Source organism: Meriones unguiculatus, chromosome 1 (assembly GCF_030254825.1).
Source record: "Meriones unguiculatus strain TT.TT164.6M chromosome 1, Bangor_MerUng_6.1, whole genome shotgun sequence".
NCBI classification, from domain to species: domain Eukaryota; kingdom Metazoa; phylum Chordata; class Mammalia; order Rodentia; family Muridae; genus Meriones; species Meriones unguiculatus.
Window position 1 is genome coordinate 157086906 of NC_083349.1, and position 7747 is coordinate 157094652.

Here is a 7747-nt window from a genome sequence, read left to right on the forward strand (position 1 = left end):
TCCCCTAACGGCTTAGGATATTTCTTTAAATGTCTTTCAGCCATTTGAATCTCCTCTTTTGAGAATTCTCTGTTTAGATTTTTGTCACCAAATGAACCTTCCAGTGCTGGGATTGGTTTGCATCTAATAGAGTTGTTAGCCAAAGAAGTTCCATTGGACTCTCCCAAACAATCAAGGCTGTTGCCAGTTCTCTCTACCAACTGATGGTAAGAAACCATTGCTGAAGGCAACACCAACACAACTGATTGAATGGAGATGCCAAGCTGCCACCTATAGGGAGCCTTCTTTACATCTACATTATGTTGTCTTTGATACAGGAAAGTCAACTGCACTATGTCAGAAGAGAAACATAAATACTAACCCAGGCCACAAATCCTTTGATTTACAAAGATGTTCTGCCTTCAAGAAGTGCTAGTCCAACAGTGACACAAAATGTGTGGGAGTAACTAGCCAATGCCTGATTTGACTGAAGATTCACATAGCAGAGGAGAGGCAGGTCTGACTTTCCTGCAATACAGCCTCAGGGCTGACTCAGATGCAATGCCCACATGTGGGGCCAGCTCTGCAGTGCTGTCCAGGTGTGGTGCAGGGTCAGCTCTCCCAAGTGCTCGAGTAGGTAAGGCACAGGGTCAGCTCTGCTGCTCTTATGACTTGAGGGCCAGCTCCCCTGCCTGCTGTTTTTGGCAAGGAGTGAAAAAGGGGTAGCTCTCCTTTGCCCATGACACTGCAGGACAGACAGTGATGGGGCCATCTCTTCCATGGTCACACCCTGGGGTCAGCTCATCCATACCCCAGCCACCACAGTCAGCTCTATTGTGCTATCCACATCACACGCAGGGCTTGCTTTCCCAAGTAAAGTAGCTGGTGAGAGGCAGGGACAGCTCTCCCACCCTCACATCTTCCAGCAATTCCCACAAATGTGCGGGTCCATCTCCTTAGTGCTGAAGCTGGGTAGGGAAATGGTCACCTCTGCTGCTCTCATAGACCCAGGGTCAGCTTTCCCACAATGCCCAGTTGAGGGGTGGGGCCAGGTCTGCACAGTCCTCAGACATTAATGTGTCCCAGGGCAGCGGCCCAGGCCAGGAACATCTGTCTGGCGTTTGGTGGTAGCAGACTTCAGCTGCTGCGAGGTTAGGGACCCAGACATGTCTCCAAGTGTCAGCACAAGCCAGGAACCCACCATGGTCCCAGGTGGCATCACCAGCTACTCACATTAGGCTGCTCCTCATTACCTCCAAGGGTCCATTTTTACCTGTCTTTGTTGTGCTCACATCCTTCTGTTTCTCTTCCATTTATCCACCTACTTACTCGTTCCTCCTAGTGGTGCACGGGGTCTCAGAGTGTGTGCGGTTGTCTCAGGAGTGGTTGTAGGAGTGTTATGGTCTGCACATGCATTATGGCTCCTGGCAAGGTTTGTCTCTGGCATTGTCTGCCTCCTACCCTATGCCTGTGTGGAACCATACTGGTGGTCTTCCTGGGCTAGCTCCAAGTCCAGGCCCCACGTCGCTGGTCTGGGGGTTGTTCCATGCTCGCTCCTTATCCCAGCATGTCCGCAAGGAACCAGAAAAGGGTCATCTGTCTTAGGCTCACTCCCACCCGTGGCCTGTGGTCTCAGGTGGTGCTTCGCTAGCCTGTAGCTCTCTTCTGTCCCTGGGAGCCTGTGTGGGCCTGCACTGCACTAGACTGATGTTCATCTTACGCTAGCTTCCTGTCTGATAGTCATCTCAGGCTTGCTTTTATCAGGGAATGTTAGGCTGCTAAACATTTAGGTGTTCACAGGTCAGAGCATTGAGCATAGACATAGCTTCTCTTCTCTCTGCCGCCTACTAGGAAGTGAATCTGAGTGCAAGGTGAAGTAGGAAAGGAACTGGAAGGAGTAGGTGGGAGGAAAAATGTAACCAGATCCTATTATATGAGAACAAAATCTATTTTCAATAAAAGAAAAATAAAGCTCACATGAATGACGTTTGGATGGAATAAGTCATGAAAAGAAAGAAATAATGACTGGTTTGGACTTATTAGTAATGAAAGCAATCAAATATAAGAATCATGCTAAAGTCAGTTGAAGTAAAAATTGTAGAATTCTTTTTTTATTTTTAAGGACATGATTTATAAAAAAGAATAAGAATGACACAAATCCAACAGTTGCCTAGAGATATGATCCAAGAAGGAGAAAAGTAGATATTGACACTGGAAGCTAAGGTCCACTAAAACATTAACGTGATAGCATTTTTTAAATATTATTATGTTGGCTGAGATTCCAGAAACATGCTTAGGGCTAGTCAGCATGCTCGAGGACAGTGTTTACAGTTTGTACCATATATTAGATCAACATTTCTGGAAAACAATTTAGGTCTAACTAATTCTGGGACTAACTTGGAAACAAAAGCTCCTTGTAACAGTTGATCTCAAAGAAATAAAGCGATGCAGTAAGGAGATGTGCAATGAAAACATCTCACACAACATTGATGTGACTCAGAGCACTACAGATGCAATTCATCCACATCTTAATTACTGCTCATTACGCGAGTGCCAGAATAATGCTTTTAAATGTTATGAGGCTCTACTAAATATAGGCAATGAAAAGATATCCACACCTTTACCCTCATTACATAAAAGCATACAAGACAAACCATGAATGATAGGTGGGTAAAGGGATGCTTGTTGGGGGAACTGTTTTTCAATGCATTGATGCAGAGATGAGGAGAGCACAGTGCCTGCAAACACTTGGGACTGAGCACATGTAACATTTGACCCAATTCTCACGTGTTGTCTATTAAACTGGGGCATGTTCTCTATTTAATTGATGGTACCTCAAGCATGGACCTAACCATGTGCACAAAATTAATGCAGAGCAAGACATGAATTTGCTTTATACGAAGAATACTGCTAAATCTCATTTATGTATCAATCTTTTTAAAAGAGAAATGAAAATCAGAGTCGAATGGTATTTGCCAGTGATAAGGCAGAGGAGAAGCAGGGGTCCATAGGTAAGATCACCAGGTAAGTGAACCTCAGATTTAAAAAAATACACTCGGGACTGAAGATTATTCTAAGGCATATTACAGATTTGCTGAGGCATGTTTTGTAGCATTCATATATGTGCACATACCAAAAAGTGTCCCTATAATACAAGGTAGAAGGCATATCAAAATACTTAAATTCAATCATAGCGTGTGCACACACACGCATAAAAACATGTTACACATACTAAATTTATGAAACAATATAGGTGTTTCACTGTCAGTTTCCAATACACAGAAATTAATTTTAAAGATTATGTTCTTCCTTACTAAGATACTTTACTTATAATTATTGTATATATTTATTCTTTGAAAAGTATCCTTATTACATACTTGATAATTAATATTGGGAAGATGTGGATGGCATTAAATTAACATACAGTATAACTGGTTTCCTCATGGCATCTTTTATAGTTAGTTTTTTAAAGATTTATTTCTTTATTTTATATGAGTGCTCTATTTGCATGTACACCTGAACGCCAGACGAGGGCGCCAGATCTTATTATAGATGGTTGTGAGCCACCATGTGGTCGCTGGGAATTGAACTCAGGACCTCTGAAAGAGCAGCCAGTGCTCTTAACCTCTAAGCCATCTCTCCAACCCTATAGTTAGTTTTTTAATCCTGTGCTGTGCTCCCCTTCCCCCAATCCAGAAACCTGCTGTATATTTTAGGACCAGCCTGCTCTTTCATAATCACTCGTTCTTTTGTCCTGCCTACCCTATCCTTTAAAGCCTCCTTTGTTCTGGTCTTACAGGCTCCCTTATACTTTCAACTTTCTGAATATATATTTAGAAATATGATAGATTAATATAATATTGCTTTTATTCCAACCAACTTAAGAAGATGTTACTTTATTTCTTAAGCTTGCAGCTGGAATAATCATTTATCATTGATATAATGAAACATACACATCCTTGACTGACATACATCCAGATAAAACAAGATTTACATCTGAAGTAAGGAAATAGTATATACACATTTTTTTTTTTTACTGTAATTAGGATATTTGAATTCTAAAGTATTTGAGGTTAAGACTTGGCTCCAAGGTGTTAAACAGTGCCCTAATCAATAACTACAGCAGAAGAAGCCATCCATTCCGCCCAGTTATTCAACAAAGACTCATTATTCCATGTGCCAAGTTGACCGTATGAAGAGCTCTGCAAGCGAAATAAGAACATTTTAAAGCATCCTGTTCATACACAAATTGGCAAATGCTAATTGGTATGATTAGAAGACATTATATTAACCATGTTTTTCAAGAAAAAATATTTTCATTGTCAGAAACTGAACATGAAATGTTCGAGGGTTAATGGAATTCCTTCCCTCGTGATGGCACTCTAAATTGGTACACTATCTGAATGAGAACTCTGACAAGTACTGACACAGGTGATGACATCATGATCTTCTTTCCCTCATGAGACCGACTGTCAGAAAGCATCCCATGAGAATATTTGTGCAAAAATCCTTATGCCCGCATGATACATTGTCACTGGAAACTGAACAATGTCCAAATAATCAGTTTTAAGCAACTGTCTAGGTAACAAACTTATGTTAACTTGTCAAATTAGTGGAAAATTCTAGTGCCATAAAAATGACAGGAATGAAAATTAGTGGCAGACTGAGAATTAGTGAAATGGGCTAGAGAGGTGGCTCAGCCTTTAAAGGGTTATACAACATTAATACACACACACACACATACACACACACACACACACGTATATACATACATTGTGTGTGTATCTGTGTGCATGAATGTATATCTGCAATGTGTGTAATGTAGTTGAATGAAGCATAGACCTTGGAATGATATTGATTTCAATTATAAAAAATAAGTTATGTGCTAGTAATAGATACAATATGCACATAGAATGTGGATCTAGAGATAGAAACTTAATGTTTGTACATACACACATGTATGTATGTATGTGTCTAATACATAACAGGCTATGGAAAACAACAAAGTAAAAGTTGGCATTAATAATAACAATGCAAAAATATAGATTTAGGTGTTAAAGAGATGGCTCGGTGTTTTGCTGCTTTTGCAAAAGTCCTGAATTAAGTTCCCAGAAGCCATATTAGGTAGCTCACAGACCCCTCTAACTCTAGATCCAGATGATGTAATACCTTCTTCTGGTCTCCAAGTAGTCTTTACTCAGATTCCTAAACACAAGTGCAAACCACGCACACAATGCGTGCACATGTGCACACACACACACACACACACACACACACTCACATACAATAACTAATCTTTTCAAAGGGAATAGAGATCTGGAATCTGGAAGATTTTGTAAAATCACTACTTATGGGCAGACATCTCACCTCTCCATCATTAATGAATTTGCATCTGACCTTCCTGGATACTTCAACACTGCCAGGAGTGCAAATCAATTCACCAAAGCAAGAACATGTATTTGGGCAAAGTTCTTTCTTTATGAAGTGAACAAACTGCATAGTTTTTGAACAGCTGTCGCCTGCTATGTCAGACTCAGTTTGGTTGTGTTGTTCTCACACTTACAAACACCATGAGCTACTAGAATGCAGTGAAAAAGGAAAGTAGATGGTCAAGGAGGAGGGAGGCTAGCACAGTGGCTCTTGCAGACATTACACAGCAGTGTCTTTGGTTGTTGAGACATCTGAGATGTGACTTGGCAGTCAGATAGAAATTTGGATATTTCCCACTCTCTAAAAAAATATACATGGGGTTGGAGAAATGACTCAGAGGTTAAGAGCACTGGCTGCTCTTTCAGAGGTCCTGAGTTCAATTCCCAGCAACCACATGGTGGCTCACAGCAATCTATAATGAAATCTGGTGCCCTCTTCTGGCATGCAGGTGTACATGCTAACACAACATTGTATACATAGTAAGTAAATAAATCTAACAAAGTAACTAAATAATACATGTACATAATTTTCAAAATGAAATAAAGCCTTCATTGCACATATGCATCCTGAATACAAGTGATACAATTTCACAAACGTACAGATAGAACTACTCTGCCTGACCTTCCAAAGAATAGCTCCTCAAAGAGTCCCCCAGATAGAAGCAAAGTGTCAGCAGTGTGTAACACCTCCTCCTAGTCTCCAGGATTTTATTTAGAGTTGCAAAAATCAACACAGCTATTTGTTTCATGATTCTACTTGCTTCCCTCAAATAAATTCAACGGAATTACCTCAAAGTAGTGTCTGCTTCCTTTTGACAGACTGAATTGAAATAACAAAGAATGCAGAAAATTCTCACCTTAACACACCCAGGAGCCAGAGAAAACTGAAAAGGTTTCTGGCTAGTGTTTTCTTTCCAGTTATTTTTAAAGTATCTCTGTTATAATTACATCAACACACATTCCAGATTTTTTATTATAGATAATCTAGTCATTATTTTTCCTAATCACAGACAGCTAGAACAAATGCCCTCTAAACGTCTCATGCAAATTATATTTGTCATCATTTTATTCTTTTCATACAGTTCTGACATGAATTTGAACTAAAATAACAACATAACAATGTATTTTCTGAAGTCTCCAGATTAATACATATGAAAAATGCTTTTTGGAGACTGACTCTTAATAACATGATTTTATGAAGCTGTACATAAAATATCATGTTATAAAAAGTGATACATTTCACATACAAGTAAGACTTAGAAGGCTGTCCTCCAAAGAACATAAAAGATATTTCACAGTGATCCTGATCCACCTAAAGGTTGAACTGGGGTCATGCTATTACCAGCTATTTACATATGTTTCATTTTTAATATTTTTAGATGTAAAAAAAGAAAAAAGCTAGATATGATGGTGCATGCCTTAATCCTAGCACTTGGAAAGCAGAGGCAGGGGGATCTCTGTGAGTTTAAGTCCAGCCTGGTCTATAGATAGAGTTTCAGGACAGCCAGAGGTAGACAGAGAAATCTTGTCTCTAAAAATTAAAGCAATCAAAGCAAACAATCAAACAACAACAAAGTGGTAAAGTGGTCAAAACTTTTCACGAGTCATTTACTGAGTGATCAAAATTATTCCACGATGTGAGAAAACAACTGTGTAAGAACACCAGCAAAGTTGTTTGTGTTGTTTATGATTAAAAGTAGAGAAAAAGAAAAATGCTCATACCCATGTCAGTTACCACAGGGCATGAGAGCCTAACTCCTTTGTTCAGAGACAGGTGAGTTTGCAGTGATGCAGGTGGAGTCCGAGGGTACTAGTATGACGTTAGATGGACTGTTTGGACAGAGGTATGTATGCAATCACACATGTACTAGGGGCTCTCAGTTGTCAAGTGTATTATTAGAAGAGAGCTGTGTGGAGCTGAAGCCAAGGGAGAGCTGCAGGTTTCTAAGTGATTCCCTGTGTTTTTTCTGCCTCGTGGCTCAACAGAAGAAGTCTCACTCAATTAGGAAACAAGAAAGTTACTAAGGCATGGTGCTAAAAATAGAAACAAGTGGTTTTGGAGAAATGTGTTTCTAACAGTTGCTTTGCACTTCACTGGCTGTAGACTGTCTTGAAGCCATATATGGTAGAATAATAGAACAGTATGAAGATTCCCTGCATAAACATATGAAGAACTTATTCACTACATTTGGGGAGTTTGGGGATGATGTATTATCATAGATTTCCATGTTATTTTTTTTAAGTAAGGATGGCAAGACAAGGAAGGTAAAGAATGCCACGTCTGCAGAGCCCAACACTGTTTTTGTTTCACTCCACTATTCTTTTCTTTTCTATTTGAG

General features: G+C 39.8%; 1 non-coding gene across 1 annotated transcript; it reads right to left on the bottom strand.

Annotated features, from left to right (window-relative positions):
* Positions 1-1745: 1745 nt before the first annotated feature.
* Positions 1746-1881, bottom strand: LOC132651978 (small nucleolar RNA SNORA17). Its single transcript, XR_009589499.1, has one exon. It is a non-coding gene; the product is annotated as a small nucleolar RNA SNORA17 (small nucleolar RNA).
* Positions 1882-7747: the final 5866 nt, after the last annotated feature.